The sequence below is a fragment of the Vanessa atalanta genome, chromosome 2, assembly GCF_905147765.1.
Source record: "Vanessa atalanta chromosome 2, ilVanAtal1.2, whole genome shotgun sequence".
NCBI lineage: Eukaryota > Metazoa > Arthropoda > Insecta > Lepidoptera > Nymphalidae > Vanessa > Vanessa atalanta.
Window position 1 is genome coordinate 9832122 of NC_061872.1, and position 18671 is coordinate 9850792.

At 32.6% G+C, this 18671-nt stretch overlaps 1 protein-coding gene across 1 annotated transcript in view; it reads right to left on the reverse strand.

The window, feature by feature from the left end:
- LOC125070923 (beta-1,4-glucuronyltransferase 1) overlaps nucleotides 1-17991 on the reverse strand; it is a 55734-nt gene extending 37743 nt beyond the window's left edge. Inside the window, exon 1 of the mRNA XM_047680945.1 lies at nucleotides 17765-17991. The gene's annotated coding sequence lies outside the window, so the exon portion shown is untranslated. The remainder of the gene's footprint in view (nucleotides 1-17764) is intronic.
- Nucleotides 17992-18671: the final 680 nt, after the last annotated feature.

Sequence of the window (18671 nt, forward strand, 5' to 3'; positions counted from 1 at the left end):
AGCGAAATGGCCATTCGTATTTACGAAAACAACTTAACGGTTGTAGTAAATGTGTTTTGTGCGGGCGAACGTGAATGTTATTTTGGTACACTTGAACTCTGCCAAAGCTTTAAAGTTATTTAGAACCTGTTTAAAATCTGTTTCATAGGTTATTTATTTTGCAAGCTCACATACGTATATCGGTGAATTCATTCGTGTGGAATAATTAACATTTTACAATTCACTTTCTCTTTTCAACTTTGTTTCCACTAACGAATAGTCTTTTCTATATATTTTTTTATGTTCTAAGCCAATTCTTTTGACCAATATTATAAATACAAAAGTAACCCTGACTGTCTTTTTGTTGGTTTTCCACTGCCAAACCAATGAAATTTGGTTTGAAGCAAGCGTGAAAACCAAGGAAGGACATAGGCTTTTTTATGCCTAACCTCAATCCTTAAAAAGCGAGCTAAGCAGCAGGCGATAACTAGTTGTCAAAAAATAAAATGTGAAGTGAATGTGCTATAAATACTTTCGGAAGCCGATTTTCCTTAAACAGTAGTGTCATGTCATTTTTTATCTGTATTTAAAGAAGTCTTTTGTCATTGGTGTATTTGTCGTCTGTTAAATTAAATGTGGTCTATACTCTTGCATTGTCATGGCCATTGATTTTTTTATCTGTATCAATTTAATTTAGTCTGTTGACGTTGGTTAATTTTAAATTACAATATTAAATTCGAAGTATACGGAAGTTCTATATTTTAGTAATATTTCGTAGTAATGTAAATTCACGTGTCAATATAGCACGAAACTTGTTTGACATACATTTATTATTAGTTAAATATTCAAAGTTTTTGACGAATATATTAAAAAGCTAATTAACCTAAAAGTCAAGGTTTTAGAATAAATAAATGAAATAGTTCGACCTATTGATGAAGATGATCTATTTAATATATCGGTAAATTATTCGTTTCGTTATATTAATAACGTTGAAATGTGTAATTAAATCATCTCATCAAACCAAATAAAAAAACAGGCTGGTCTTGAATATATTTTCTATAAATGAACATTCAAGTCGAACCACTAAGAGAGAATGATACATAGCATTCAGCTCCTGAGTTTTCAATATTTATAACATTAATAATTACTTAAAAGCTTCTTTAAACACATGCTGGTTCGCATCGCAGACACGCGACGCGACCTTGTTTACACGATCGGGTTTTTGTATAATATAAAATTGTAACAAAAAAAATACCGACGAAGATTACATACCTAAATGGACCAAACAAAAAGAAAACGACCCTAAAAAAGTAAAAATTCCAAATTGTTTATAAAATGGCGGCGTTCTGAGATAACAAACATTTACAAATATATAACCGAATTTTGAAGTCTTCTTTTTTTGAAGTCGGTTAGAAAAAATCATTGTTAAATAACTTGCTGGCTAATCATAGTACATACATTCCGAAACGGCTGTAAATCTAGATCTAAATTTAAAATGATTTGTAAAACAAATAAAAACTGCTTATAGGAGCCTTCTTAAAAAAATATATCAGTTGTGCTCTTTAGTACTCATACTGGTGCGAAATTATGAATATATTTTCAAATATTTTATCCGACACATGCAACCTGCAATCTTATTAGATACATAAATCAGAAAGTGTTGAGCTTAGTATCACTATCTCGTTCTTACTTGCCCTCGTAAAATATAATATTTTATGTATAAATTCCTAAGGAATATTTTATATGCATATGGGATTTACATAATATATTATGTATGAATGTAGATGTATATGTAGGTATAGGTGGGATCTGATAAGAATGGGATCAATTTCGGATTTTTTATTTTTTCTTCAATACATTAATAAGTCTAATTTTTAATGACCTCCAATATAGAAGTAAAATTATTAGTTATTAATATTATTATTAGTTAAAAATTTAAAAATCTAACATGTATACTGATAAGTACGTAAGTAAATAGGTAAGTATAACAAAGATAAAGCTAATGGCACGAATGCAGAAATTTTCCGCGTAAAGCCTGCAAAGGTAAAAGGAATATTTCCAAAATATATATATTCCGTTATATATTTATAACAATCTATATATAATATTGGCAGTAATATTTTTACCTGCTAGTTCTAGTTGAGTATTTTTGTTAAGCTGAGTATATTAAGAGGTGTATTGGTTACCTGCATTGCGTCATGTCTAACACTTCATTACACTGTGAAATAAATTTCTACGAATGTGACTGTAAATATATTCTTCAGCTCAATGTATACAAACACCATTTGAACATTATATTTCAATGTTATTTCCATATTATTCAGAAGATGTCTTCCTGACCGACTCCGGGCACGTCGGCTATTCTCAGGGAGATTTCCTGCGTTTAGCATATTATAGTGCACACAGACACTGGTGCACTCTTTATTCCCTCACTCATAATACGATTGGACGGCAAATCCGACACTACCGGAGTTCAGTACAAGAGAAATGGCTTAAGAACGGGTTGAAAATGAAATGAAAACTGCCATCATCCTGAATCCGGTCTGCTACTGAAAACTTCTCGACTACGGAAACGCAATAGTTTTACTGGCCAGATCTTGGGATCGATACCAGCATCTCGGGAGGTTTACAATGAAGCAGTCGTTATTATGCTATAAACATAATGTTATACATTTTTAAATATTCCTAGCAAAATTCTAAAGGAACGTTATTAGAACCTGATTTAATACAATATCAAGTGTGATATTACTGAATTCGACGGTAAAATGTACTAATTTAAGTAATTGCATTAAATTATTTTTTTCTGCAAACGACGTACATTTTTAAATTAGCTACCGTTTTAATGGATTGGCGTTGCCAGACGCGTCCTTCAATAGCTGCTTTACAAAATCGACACTCACGCTATTAACATCGCATCAAATTGATTAGCATGACACTCAATTTTAACGTAATAATATTAAACATTTCATGTGAATATACACTGAGAGTTACATAGCCTATTTCGTTTATTACTTACATATATATTAAATATAAAAGATCTTTATGTAATATATAAACCACAGATACAGATTACTGTATTTTTTTTTTCAAAATAACAATTCCAAGGTCGTACATATTCTTGTAAATATTCTTTAAAATAATTTATTAGTCGACCTTAAAACAGGTAGAAGTCTACTCTATTGAACATACCTAAATTCATACAAATATACTTATATAAATAATAATAAGTCGGAACATTATAAACCTATCCAATTATTTTATATAATGTATCATTGTATGTATTAGTTATCATATAGTGTACAGTGAATGCTTCATTTGGTTATAGTTCTCGGCGACTAGACTGGCGGCCGCTCCATTAACAGGAAGCTCCATACTCGCTGCGCATACGCAATCTCGCTATAGATGGTATCCATTGCTCTCACTACCCGACTAATGATCGTACGATATTTTAGCATCATTAATCAATACCGTTATTTAAAATAATATGGTGTACACGATATATGCTTAGTCACAAACCATTTTTTTATTTGTTCAAGAATTGTACGTATTGTAAGATTTTAAATTAAAATTCGCTCGTGTTGTTTTTATGTTGTATTTCTTGTGAGGATTTATTTGACTTTTCGACGTTACTCCTTGTTTATGTTATTTTTTGTAGGTGCGTTTTAAATCATTAATATGAATTTTACCACAATGAAATCTAAATTGTTTACATCATTATTTAATTAATATTAAGCAGCAATGAATTGCTTAAAAGTCTTAAAAGTTCTTACTCATATTAACATAAGCATATTCTTATTACCTTACGAAACTCAACAATGAGTCGCTTGTTACACACTTAATAATACAAAGAGGGAAAAAATTAGTGACATAATTGAGTTTAAATTAAATTATAATCAATTGAATTACCAATATTTAAATAAAATGTAAAACATCAATGACGTCTTGCAATGGAATCAAACACTAACAATCTATGTGGAAGCCACAAGTCACGATTGCAGACGACCTAGCGTCGTACTTTGCTTGAAGGTAAAAGGTAAAGTGACTAACCATTTAATTTTTTAATGCCAATCACCAGTATACAACAAAAACAACATTAACAGCATTTAAATTTCCCAATGCTGGGCTGCCTCCTCTCCCTTTGAGGAGAAGGTTTGAAGCATATTCCACCACGCTGCTCCAATGCGAGTTGGTGGATTCACATATGGCAGAATTTCGTTGAAATTAGACACATGCAGGTTTTTTCACAGGCACGAGATGAATTATAAACACTAATTAAGCACATGAAAAATCAGTGATGCTTCCCTGCGTTTGAACCCGCAACCATTCGTTAAGATGCACGCATTCTAACCACTGGGCCATCTCGGCTCACCAAGTAATCACCAGAATGAAGTTGAATAATATACTATATCATCTATAGATACAACTCTTGATATTATATATCTTTCATTAACAACCATTTATTAATTTCAATAATATTGATATAACAATTAATGAATCACAAGAAATTGAGATTTGATATTTAACATTCATTTAAATAACTAATTATATACAAAGAAATAAAAATAGCAACTGAACAAGTCATGAACGCGTGGAATGGTGGCAAGAATGCTATCAGCGTTTCCCCGTTCATTCGCAATACCGATACCTATTTCATTGTAACTACTCGTATAACACTTACTGCCTACTATTGTAAGAAGTGTAACTAGTACTAGTGGTTAGCCCGCGAAAATTCGCATTTATTCAAAAGATTGTTTAAGTATTTCAAAATATATGACAGGTTTTGTTTTGATTTCATTTCAAATTTCAGAACTTTTTAATGTCAAATACATTAGTTCTCTGTAACCGGCCAGTAACTTTTTTCCAATCTCTAAATTTTTTTTTTAATTACAAGACTCCTCTTTATTTTTGGCTGGAGCTCTTCAAAATGAGACCATAACCGATTTTTTATGTGTAGCTATCGTTCCATAATCACTGGGACAAAAATCGGCTTACGCTATTAATATATAAGATGACATGAGACCTATCAATGAATACAAACAATGTCATGAAACGTAATCCAAGTAGCATGGGCAAGGGCAACTTCATTGTCTCGCTAAGGACGTGCCTCGTTGATGTATTTAAAAAGTCTGAACCTGATACAGATAGGGAACATTAAGTGGTATTTCAAATTCAGTTCAAAGACCTGCATGATGCTATCTTTTCTCTTGAGACACAAGTGGGCATGGACGATGAAATCAATCACGCAGTCGTGAGTGATCAATCACAACGAAACATTCTATTATCTGTTATGACTTCCGTCAATTCTATTTCATTACAATAATCATAAACGCAACGTGTCGTCAGACATACGATTTTGTAAGGATGCTGGTGAGGCAAAATCTAAAACGAGTTTAATCTTATTGTATTAATCTTGTTCGTTACGTAATTAAAAGTATCTTACACAAAAGGAATGTCTATTGTCTATTCAATGTAATAATGTAGCTAATGATTTAACAAGTTGCTCAAAGCTTGCATTATTTTAATTCTCACCTATATATCGATTCGATTAAGAGCGATAAGTAATAGGAATCATACTTATATATCACATGGTTTTTCTTTTTGACCTAAAGGTTGACTGGCAGAGAATGCCTTCAGGCATTAAGTCCGCCTTTTGTCCTATTAAATTGATGGTGGTCAATAAAGCATTTAAATAAATAAATAAATGACACCAACCATTGTTAAGCCAAATAAATATATAATAATATAAATATGTTGAAATGTAATGTCTAAACATAAATATGTTAAGTGTAAAACCGACATTTAATTTGCGAAATACAGACAATTTTGCGAAACTAATTCCCGACAATAGTCGTCTTCCAACATTTCCACCGCAAACTCAGTTGAAAATACATTGTTCTCTTTGAAGTCATCTAATGTATTTATGGTTTAAAAGATGTATTATGTGGTTAACGAATTATAACGATCGATTATTGCATAATTACATGCGGGCTTAATAATTTACTTATTTTAGAATTTTAATTGCAAATCGTTCTGAATAGTAGGTTCAACGCTACTATAATATTACTAGCGATCGTCGACGCTATTAAATATTCAATTATAATAATTTGTGTTACGAAAACGATGCATCGTTAGTCGCTATGAAATATTTAATTTATCATCAAAATCAAAATGACTCAGATTTATTAATTGTAATTAATTTATTAATGTTAAAAATCAGTAATAAAAATTAATTTGACTATTTGATACGTACTTATAATGATATGTATTTAAAATAAGGAATCAAGACTCAGTGAGTTAGTTATGATGTTAGTTGCAGTATCCACATCTCTGTCCTTGAGAGGGAAAGCTTGCGGCAGCTGTTTACATGCCAACAGTGAATTTTGCTTGCATTATATTGCAGAGTAGAGATAGGCATGACTCGCGCACGGCACAAGAGTTGCCTTGGGGACGCCCCTGGGCCATCTTTTTCGCAAACTGGCAAGAATCACCGTAGGATTTAGAAAAACAAAACTGATGCGCCGAAAAGAAGAGGCTAACCCTAAACTACTCAAAACAAATTTCTTCTTCTTGAGATACAGTTATGCAATTTTTGCGTCTAATATATATGCTGTACGTATAAACTGAGAAATGGTACTAGTATTCTAGTAGTACTAGAGGGTAATAGGGTTTTTTATTGTATTTTGCTGTATCATCCTTTTTGACAATGAATAGAACATTGTTGGTCTTGTAGCTAACTTATAAAGCTGCAAACCTTGAGCCCATGAGTTTTAGCCTTGAGTCAGGTTAATAAAACAATCATCATGTTTTCCTGTCAAGAAATTCTCAGTAGGTCGGGACATGAAGTTTGCGATGATTACTCTCGAGGAAAAGGCAACTGAACCAGTCTGCGGTCATATCAGATTACCGTGATTATGAGAGTGGTAATGGAATACGGTGTGAACCTGTATTTATGCACACGCTTGTGCACTATGATATCGTTGGTCCGTTGATAAAAGCTGATATGCCCAAAATCGACGTTAGTACGACGTATATTGTAAAACAATTTACTAAACAACAAAAAGAAATCGGCCTAACCACAAAAAGAGAGGATGTCAAGAACATAGATTGTTCAAATCTAGGATGCCACAATGATTTCAAGCAGAGACCGCGTGCCAGTTAACAAAGGTCGCGGATTGTAATTTGTGGCCCACGCGTTATTGCGACAACATTTCGTGGTTTGTTATTTCTTTCAATGACAACTGAGAACGTCTTTAATCTAGAGTTTCTGTAGTAACTGAATTCAGAGATAATAGTCTTGTACTCACTCATATATCTAGCAGATTATATACATTTTAACATAATGCATGTCGTTATCCGTTTTTCCAAATAATAGAACCTATGAATAATATACGCTTAATACAAAGTGTACCAATATTGTCTAATAATTTAACCATAGCGAAGACAATGATCCTTTTGCTTCTCTTGCAAATATTCCATTGTCGTAAATCTAATTAACATTCATAGGTTCGTGTTTTTAAACAGTTAATTCAATATTAAATAGAAAATGTGAGACATACTTAGCTGTATTGTAATTGAAATCGTGATGTTGGTACAACTTTTTTTGTAACTTATTGTGATTCTTGGCACTTCCTGTAAGAAGCATCAATTTGCCGCGGTATCGCTTTAAAACGGACCCCGGGCCGACGACCTTCATTACAGTGAGTCATTTGCACGGTGGTTAACTTAAAATTCTTGGAACTCTCATGATGGGACAGCACTCGTATTTAATGGTCGAATTATTATGCGTGAGTAAATGCACACATTATAATAACATTTGGCAAATTATAACCTCTACCAGTGTGATTGACGCTTTATATTCTATCATAATGTGAATTCGTATTATATTTTGCTATATAACAAATTTTATTTGCTACGGCTTCAATCACGTGTGAGAGGAGTGTCTGCTAGGTTTGGTATTCTGTACCCGTGATAACGTGTATGCAAAATTTAATGGTCGTTTGAGTAGTGAAGATGTAAAAGCATAACAAACAAACGAATAAACAAACTTCTTTTCGCATTTATAAAATTAGGATTACTTCTCTAGTTTTACGAGAAACCATTTTATTTCAATACCTTTTAAGGTCCGCGAATAAATTAGTCGATATTAATATGTTTCTATGTTATATTTAGTATTTCCCGTGTGAAGGTGGAACACGTGGATCTTTATCGAAGGTCGCGTGTTCACAACCGGGTTGGAATCACTGAGTATTCATTTACTTAATTTGAATTTATAATCAATCTCGTGTTCGGCGTAAGAAAAATTGCATCTGTTAAACTGTTAGCTGACATTCTGATTATGTGTAACGTAACTGACTGATGTCCTCCTGGTCGTTTACGGCCGCGCTCATTCAGCCCGCCACTCTCCACGAATATTAAATTGCTCATAATTATGTACATTGTCTATTCTTTAACTTTGAGTAGGCAATCCGACATGATCCGAGAGACCAGGCGTAATACCGATTACTTACTTCAAGAGAAAATGAAACAGTGTCCATATACAAACTCCGGGCTGACACTCAAAATTTCTTGATAGGAAACCGCAACTTTTACTGACCCAATAAGAACTCCGAACAACAGATCAACGAGTCTATTTGTATATCTACAACTCTCACTCAAGCAGCGTGATCGATTAACCGATTAAAGTTGTCTCTGAGTATAGTTTTTTTTACTGGTGAGACATTTACGTGGTTACTTAACAAATAAAGAGAACATTTTCCATTGAATCAAATTCATCACCCATATAATTATTATGTATACATAAGTTTAAAATAAATTAACAGCGTAAACAGAAACACGATACTTAATAAAACATTGATTAAAACGTACGCAATGTGCTGATGATAAATAATTTGAGGGCAATTGTGTCAATTGAAATACATTCGGTGCAAAATCTGTTCAAATGTTACCAACAATAATATCGCAGCAAAATTATGTTCAAACACATCAACAAATGTTCGGCCAATGAATAAATTGAGTACTATACAATTGATTATACAAGACGGGAATGTGTGACGCAAAATTCTTTATGAGTTCTGTGACCTTAGATTTTTAAGCTTACATCAACCGATCATTTTAAAATATATTGTTTCTCAAATGCCTTACATTAATGTGTACGCGTGGACGGTAGTAAATATTTATGGCGTTTACAAAACGGTAAAATGCACTCAATGAATATCGAGAAATCAAGACGTCCCGCTTTCGTAGACGATTCAACGCACAGACAGAATGAGTTTTATAAAGACAATTTTTCTTTTTGAACCCTTCAGTGAATTGAAAATAATTCTATCGGACCTAAAATAAAAGCATAAAATAGTAGCAAACCACGTCGCGGTTTCGTCCGAGAAAATAAAAGAATTATAGAGATTTATTAATAACTCGACCACAGCGCCATCTATCGGGACCAGATTCCGTGCTTTTATTTATGAAACTAAACTATCATATATTGTGGTCATAAATCATATTGTTAAATAAACATAGAATCCGGTAATAACTTTATATCAGATATACACTTCATCATCATAATGACAAATATCGACCCAAAAAACAAATATATTCAGAGAATATGATCTTGAGATCACTACTTAACCGAAGTACTTTAGAAGTTACGCGAACACGCGAGAAAAAATTGCGTTCATGATAAAGCGTGATTGCTTCAAAAATATACGTACTGTTAACAAATTCTAGGCAAAATTGTATCGCCTACTTCTTGTTGATTTATGAAACTCCTTTTTCAGCGAAAGACAAATGCTAAAACGATAACCTACCAACAATTTGACCTTTGCGAAGTTATGACCGTGGAGCTCATTTTGAGTTGCTTGTTTTATTACCTATATTGATAATTGTATAGGCAAGTGACCTACACCGGAGAGGGAAAGGTTAAAAAGCTATTAAATTTATAGTCTTTTACGCTCCAAAAATTGTTTAACTTTTTACTTACTTTATTATTGGTCCTTCAAATATCACGAATTCAACTAACAACGATATGCTGAGTAATGAGGCAAATCGAAGCAAATTATGAAATCTGTCGACGTAAAGATTGGTACAAAACTTATAAAACTACTTAGTATTGCCGTGTTCCGGTTTGAAAAGTGAGTGAGCAAGTGTAACTACAGGCACAAGGGAAATATCACCTTAGCTTCCAAGGTTGGTGGCGCATTGGTGTGATGTAAGGAATGGTTATTATTTATTACAGTGCCAATGCATATGGGTAGTGGTCACCACTTAAAATACTCCAACTACCAACCCATTACAAAAAAAAAATCAGCAGAAATGTCTAAGAAACTTGTGAGTGTTATGTATCTGAATCCAGTATGTATATTCATCTCAAATCGAAGAAGAAAAAAGGGAAACGTCTTCATAATTCAATTCGAAGTCCATCAATAAAAACTTGTCATTTCCTTTACCGGTAAAAACCATTCCTGTCAACGCTTTCGCATCGGTGCGCTAACAACGAAGCAATTTTATGAAATTATCATGTCCAAGTAATAAGAGCTTAAGACAGCAGAGCGTAATACGATAAAGGCGGTTAACGTAATAAATAAATAATGAGCGTTGTTTATAGAAGCAATGAGGCTTTGAAATTGGTCTTGCGTTTCGACGCCCTTGTAGACGGCTATCGGTTCTCTCGCGATATTGATTGTCATTGTCAATCATATCAATTTGTAAACCAATTGCCAGTTTGCCGCACTATTGATTGATGTGCTATTGATGATTACGTTTTTTGTAATTTTTTTAAACAAGTAAGTATATCGTATCGGATATCGTATAAGCTAAAACACCGATTTAAAATGGGTAACCCATCAAAAATTTTATCACGATAAAATCTGAGGCTGAAACACATTTAAAATAAGTTTTATCCAGTAACACAATTTTGTTTTATATATGTATATATTATGTGTCTTTGTATGCTGGGATTAATTTAACCTACAAAACTTTAGGTCCAGTCACGTCCTAATACAGATTCTATCAGTTTGTTCGGAATCGAATCTCATTCTAATATAAATAGCTTTTGAAACCCCGTGTCGTTTTCAAGGCAGTTGCTTTTATAACTCAATTTAGTTTACACAAAGAACGTCTATAAATGTCTTACATTTGAGGATATATTACAATTACAATAGTATTCGTATTATTATATAGCTATCTTAGTATTTAATGATTTATTGCGTTGTAAATAAATTAAAATAAACGTGCATATTCTTAGAATACGGTCCAATAGACACCATTTCCAATAAGCGCTGTTCAGAGATGAATTCTACCTGCGCTGCGCACAATCCCCGGCTTTCAATGACGCATGCTCTAAGCTAAGCTTATAATGGCATGTATGAATCACGCCTTTTTCCTTTTTAACCAACCCTGGGAATTCCCACGGCAGTACGGGTTCGATATCAAGTTCAAAACTGTTTAACGATTTATTTTAAATTTTTCTAATATTTCCGATTCATATCTATAAAATAATATATGTATTTTATGCTTCCTTTATATAATCAATATTATTAAACAAACGGTTACTTGCTTCGTTAAGTGTAAATTAATATTAGTATTTTTTATACGATAAGTTTAACAAGGTATAAACATGATCCGTGACATAATCTACCTCAAAATAACTGCTAAATTTAAATTAAAACCGTTATACCGTCTGCCGCGTTATCGTCTGACAAAAATCAAAACATACAAAACATTCACGGCTTAATTTCTTAAAATATACGTAAGGTTAGTTTGAGAGTGTAATATTATTAAAACAAAAAGAATTATACATAAATATATCACGATCAGAATTTTAATTTATTCTTAATATATATTTAGATGTATTATGTTTTCATTGTACCTATCTTATTATATTTAAACAGTATTTATACATTAGTTAAATGTTATATTTAAACGTGCATACAAATATTAAATTGCAAACGCTTAAAGTAAACCTTCACAAAATTAAACGTTCTCCTTAATAACTTAGTTAATTTATATTTAAGTATCAATAAAAATCGTTCGTTCCAACGAGTATGTTCTCTGTGTTTTGTAAGAGTTATTAAGAATATTTAGCATGAAATAATTTTAATTCAACCTCCATTTCTTGACATATTGAATACATAATTGAATAACCTTCTAGAAATCGTTAAATCATTTAGAACTGCACTGATTTAAATTTGAGACTAACTGAACCCGGCCCTTTACATGCGTGTTAAGAAAATCCAATGTCATCGTACAATTTTACCCTTAGGTTATTTTCTAATATTATTGACATTGAAAAATACAAGTGATTAGGACGCAGCGTTAGCATGCCTGCTGGAACAACGCAAAAAAATCGATTCCATCGTGGTGACTATCGTCCTTACTTTTCCAGTACTGAGAAGCCCGTGGACAAATTTGCTCACTCACTTTCGTATTCAATACATTAGTATAGATTTTTTAACTTTTTTCAATAGTATCCATACCCATTTATAAATGCATTTTCATGTTCAAAATTGAAGAAATTACATAAAACACAATTTAGCCCAATTTTTTTAACACATAGGTACAATAAAACAATTTAAAAAACTTACTCTATCTTTGAGTTACTTGTCTCATACCAAATTTCATCAAAATCGGTTCAGTGGAATTAACGCTTCCATTGAACCGACAAACGGACAGACAGACAGATTTACTTTTGCATTTGCAATATTTGTATATATTTTTAATGATACGCCGCTGTGTGCAATTGAACTATTCTGTAACAACAAACTCGAAGCGCGACGTGAAATGTCAGAAATTATACGCGACATTCATTAGAATATTTGATATTGAATGTACCTTTATCCTCTATAATAAATTTTATCTATTGGTCATCATTTCCCGAACTTTATACGAATATCACACATACCAATATTCAGTTTAAAATTTATAATTACATATTTTGTATATTCAAAGTAATAGCCACAGGAAACTAGTCACATGCCCACTTATCTGCAATGTGTGGGTGTTGATAAAATGTATAAATTTACGCAAATGATCCAAATAAGATACGACCACACTTGCTGAATACATTTAATTACATATATTTTAAAACGACTGTGAATTTAAAAACGTTTGCGTAATATGAGCTACTAGAAATGGACAAATTTGCCATCTCATTTTATATTATAATTTTTAGAAAGCAAAAACGTTACGAGATCAAAATACTTGAGATATATTGGTCGCCCGCGGCTTTACTTGCGTTTTAGGATCGATCGTCAGGTGTTTGGGGTTCAAGCTAGCTTCATACCAAATAACATCAAATTGAGTTCAGTTGTTTGGCCGTGACAAAGCGAAACAGACATAGAGACAGAGAGAGTTACATTCTAATTTATAATATTTACAGGTCAAAGGTCATTCGAAGGTGATGGTAAGTTACACCTAAACACAGGTATTATTAGAGATAAGAACAATTTGTTATACCGAAAATTCACCACTAACCGTGGCATCGGAAATGTCATGTCCTGTGACTTGTTTCATAAACATATCTTCCCGATCGAAACACAAGCGCATGGAAGAATAATTAAAGAGGGGGCTCTAACATAATTATGTAACGAAAGACCCTATTAATATGTATTTATTATTTTCCCCCTAAAACGTCCTGTTTTTACTGTTCAAATAATTATGTTCTGTTGCTTGGTAAAGTTAAAGCATGCATATTAAAGGTGCATGGTTCAATATAATTCCCAATCGCATATGCGTGAAGTGATCATGGCTTGTTTAGCAATAAACACGCGATTTCACTTTGAATTATTCCCACGTTTAAAATACAAATTCAATCAATGAGACTTACTTAATTAATACTGATTAAGGAAGTACATTAGCACTTTTACTTCGTCCAGGAACGAACGGGACTTGATTTAAATATTTGAATTGGCTCGAACTGACACAACTGCGCTCCAAACATTTCTCAGAAAGTTAAGTGAGAAAATCTGTCTTTGGAGTTTAAGGATATAATGATGTTGTATGGGTTATAAAAATATAATGAAAATAATATCTCAATATGTGAAATTCTACGTGTGTGTGCGCGCGGGCTTGTGGGTGTCTGTGTGTTCATTTTAGTTAAAAAAATATACATATTTCCATTGCATTGAATTAATTCTCTAGTATACGCATCAAGTCATTATCTACATCCCCTACGTCAAATGTATGACAATCGCGACGAATGCAGTTGTTAAATTAAATTCATATGAAGTGTCAATATTAATACATTGCAACAGTTTTCCTGTAATCGAATCCTTATACTTCGGATTATAAAAGGAAAGACGGCTTCATAGAACTATACGCTTTATTGTTAATGTGATAAGAGGGAGATATGTTTGAATAGTCGCATGTGCACATATAGTGTAGTGGATACTGCATTGTACTTGTTATTATTGTCTTCAATTGTTGGTGCAAGCGTAGAGTCAATAGTGCCCACTGGTATGACTACTCGGAATCCGACCTGTCAGTCCCGTTATTCTTAACTATCACTTTGAAAATGCAATAAAAAGGGTATGTAATGCTTTTACGAACATAATTACTACTCTCTGACGAACAGCCCGAAGGGCTTAAATTATTCCATCAATTTTGCTTGACCATCATTTCGAAATTTGATTGGCATTCATACTTTAGCGTAATATAACTTATTCATAGACAATAACAATGATTACTAGATATTAATTGTATTTAACAATTGAGTAAAAATAATTATCAGCATGTATATGTATGTTTTAAAATACTAAATTACTTAAATTTTTATTAACGATTACGCATTACATTTTTAAGCATAAAGATTTAACATTTTACTTGAAGGTATTTAAATCCCTCAAGATTAAAGGTCACTCACACCTTTTTATAAACAGTGCCATTACAAGCGAGACGGAAGTATTTGAAAACATAAAGTAATTAGCTCGGAGTGTTAAGTTGCGTCACGCTTTGTAATTCAAATTTTTACAGCACTTCATAGATCTTCATATAAGAAAAACATCATTTCTCTTTTCGTATAATGAATAAATGAAGCGTAAAAAATCTGTCACTAACTGTGATATCTGCGAAGCTCACGTCTATAGTTCTTCAAGCGTATCGACCATGACAACTTGAGTTAGTAATAAGTAGGTAGGTAGTAGGTAGGTAGTATATATTAAAAGAAGCATTCTCATCGGTGATTTGTGATCTTAAAACAAAATAATAAAACGAATCGTGTGATTAAACTTTAACTAATCGTTTACATTTACCGAAAACATTTAGATGACAAGGAAGGTATTTCGAGATACAATTTGTTGTAAAACATAAAAATGTTACTGAAATTCTGGTTACTAAGATAAAAAAAATAACTGAGACTAAAACCAAAGTTAGATAATATTTACTTAGTTTTACTGCTTTTTATCAGAACAATTCCAACTCTGGTCAAACGTCAAGCGTTCACATGCGTCTACGTGGCCGCACTTAAAGTTTTAAAATAATTTATGGCTAATTCTTAGGTTTACTGGATGTTGTGGAATGCAGCCGGTATTGTTCGGTTATCTAAACACTACAAACCGGCGTACAAGTATTGACCAGCTATATATTAAAATAACTTGGTTTCAATTGTAGAGTTTATACACAAATGTTTGTATTAAATAAATATATTAAAAAAAATTCTATTCATTTAATTTTTTTTTTTGTAATTAGTAATTAATAATTATAAATAGTTATACAGCGACAATAAAAGCTATAAACTAGCCATCGTGCCTTCGGTAATGTAGACTTCAGCGTCAAGGTCATAATTTTGCAGTCACTGGAAGTTTGAGACAGTTAACATTTTTCGCTCTTAGCTTTCTTTAATAACTCCATTGTCTAGACATTTGAACCAATTGAAAAAAAAAAGTTTTACTAATTCATTTTCACCATCATTTTAGAAATGCCTTAAAAATTGTTTCGAAAATTCTATCATTTTAATTTTTGTATATCTAAAAGTATTTGATATAACGCCGTACATTTGTTTAACATTTAATGTTTTTTGATAACATATATATTTAATGTTTATAACATAAGTCTGGAGTTATTGACGATATAAAAATATTATGATTGTATACCAACAGGACAAAGAAATTAGAAACGGCAGCGATATAACTGGTAACGTTATTTACTCGTAAATTTGTCTGAGGGAAGGGGTTCATTGACCAGCGTTACGCGAACTTTAAATTACTTAACAAAATAAAATGCATTCTGGTTTATCGGTTCATAAAAAAGGTTTCATTTTAAATTTAGAATAATAATTAAAGAATTGACGATTTTGCGTTTTGCAAATATTTGGAATCAGTTAGCTTAATTATAATGAATATTAATTGCGTTTCATGGAATGGCAAAGCGAACTGCATAGAATAGTGCAGCAAACGTAACGCGTTTCGGTTTACGATAGCTGTTTCAACAGCTATATAATGTTTATAATTGCATTGTATTGTTTAATTTAGCACATATAATTAGCTTGGAATCCTTCCAGCTATTGTTAGTCACTGCGTATGTACCTTTGCTACATTTATTTAGAGTCCGTCTGGTCCAAGTAGTGTGTATGTACCGGTCTATTGATTTGAAACAGCGACAGAGGGGCGTGATTCGTCCGTAACTACATATATATACATACGGACGCAGCTATACCGTGTTGAAACGCAGTCTCGTTAAAATTCATAACATCGTTTTTTACGTAAACCTTAGCTGCTAATGTCCCATCAAACAAACATTCAAATTTTATTGACAAAGCAAAACGTTTTCACTCCTGAATCGTTTGATTCATCTCGAGCAATTTACAAATATGATACGGTATAGTACAATACGATTATAAATGATGAAATCTAAGGTAAGTTAAATAAGATTTGAATTTATTATAGTCAGATAATATGACAAGATTTCGCAAGCATTGTGGAGCAAACGTGTTGGGTCAACCATTATGGATGGGTCTTTTAGATGTCTCACAAAGATTGTTGCGGTGTTTCATCAATCTACAATATCATCTGCATAACGAAATTTAACCAGCACTTTAAAATGGTTAAGAGTTTTTTTTTTTTACTCATATTTGAATCTAAATGGCCTTTATATAGTCCTAATAAAAGCTAGTGCATGCCGGCACATCGACACGAACAGAATTAGCCACTTTTTATACGGCTAAATAATACGTAATTTAGTTACATTTATGCGTAATTGTTTAACTTTTTCTGGATGAGTTCCTCAAATATTCAATTTTAAATTTCGAATTTTATATATATTTAAAAATGGAACATATAAATAATATCTTGTAAATTTTCATAATCATAGAATTAGCACCCACCTCTTTACAATACGGTTGTCAAATCCAGCGCAATAGTTTGGTGTATGAGAGACGGAGAAACACATCTATTTTTAAATGAGAATAAGGATGTCTTATTTGTTTCCGTTGAATTCCTCATTGTACATTGTTATAATATTGCTTAAGCTTTACAGTAACTAACATATTAATGAGTTATATCTGTATATAAACATTTTATTCGATTGTTATTAGAACCTAATACGAAAAACATGATTACATTTTTTATGTTAAAAGATATGAATGGAATCTGGCTACCGATATTCAGAAATTTCGCTTTCGCTGGATTGTTAGCGCGTTTCGTGAAACTATTATCGAGTCTCATTAGCATAACGTGTTGAAAAATTGCGTATTTTTTTAACCGAAGCACTTGCAGCATCCAAGTTCACGATGAATATAGAATAAACGATAGGAATGAGGAATGATAATAACATTAAACACAACCAACGGATAACTTACCGGAGTGCTATGTTTATTTTTCCCTCTGCGGATGATCCAAACCCACATTTGCAAAAAGGACGAGCCAGGATGCACACTATCGTGTTGCACGTTAAAAATAGTGGCACTCTCCGAAAATAACGTTTTAATAGCGATGTTATGCACTTGTGTTGGTTGCGAGATCGCAAGTGTCCGTAATAAAATACACAGGCGCACCGGGTGGCGGCGCGCGGTGAACTGCTGGGTCTGTTGGCAAAGCTATACGTACTTGTGTGATCGGGTAGGAAGCACGCGGCGCGCTCCGGGACGAGGGCCGTGAAAGAAGGGCCACAACCCGACGCCGTTTTTTGTCCCATCTAATATTAGCAACAAACACACGTCTGGCTTACTTCTTCGAAAGGACTGAATTATACTTTGTTGCCTTACAGTCAGAGTCGAATATGTTACGTTGATTGAATGAAAGTAAAACGGATAACTGCTAATACATTAGACGATTTATATGTCGATTGGTTTGTAAAGATCTCTTTACAGATTGAAGATAAATATTGTTTATTCTTCTCAGTTAACTCTTATTTGTTTTAAAAAATCATTTTCTTACATATTTTAGATTCTTTTGGTAAAGCTGATACTTTAAACAAATGGAAAGTTTATTTTATTATAACAATTAATCTTCTGAAATTTTTCGTCATCACGAACTTCTTTTTTATAATCAGCCGAATCGAAATCAATAAACAATGTAACATTTGGTCTATATTTGCATGTGGTTGAACGTAGGTCGCTATCAGACTTCCGGGAGCAGTTTGTTGGCACAAGGAAGCGTCGTAATGTGTGTAATAGAAGACGAATTGCACAATTTCCTGACCAGACGTGGGGTACTGGTTCAATCTTTGATTACCCTATTTGTCGATTTTAACTCTTACTCAGTCTG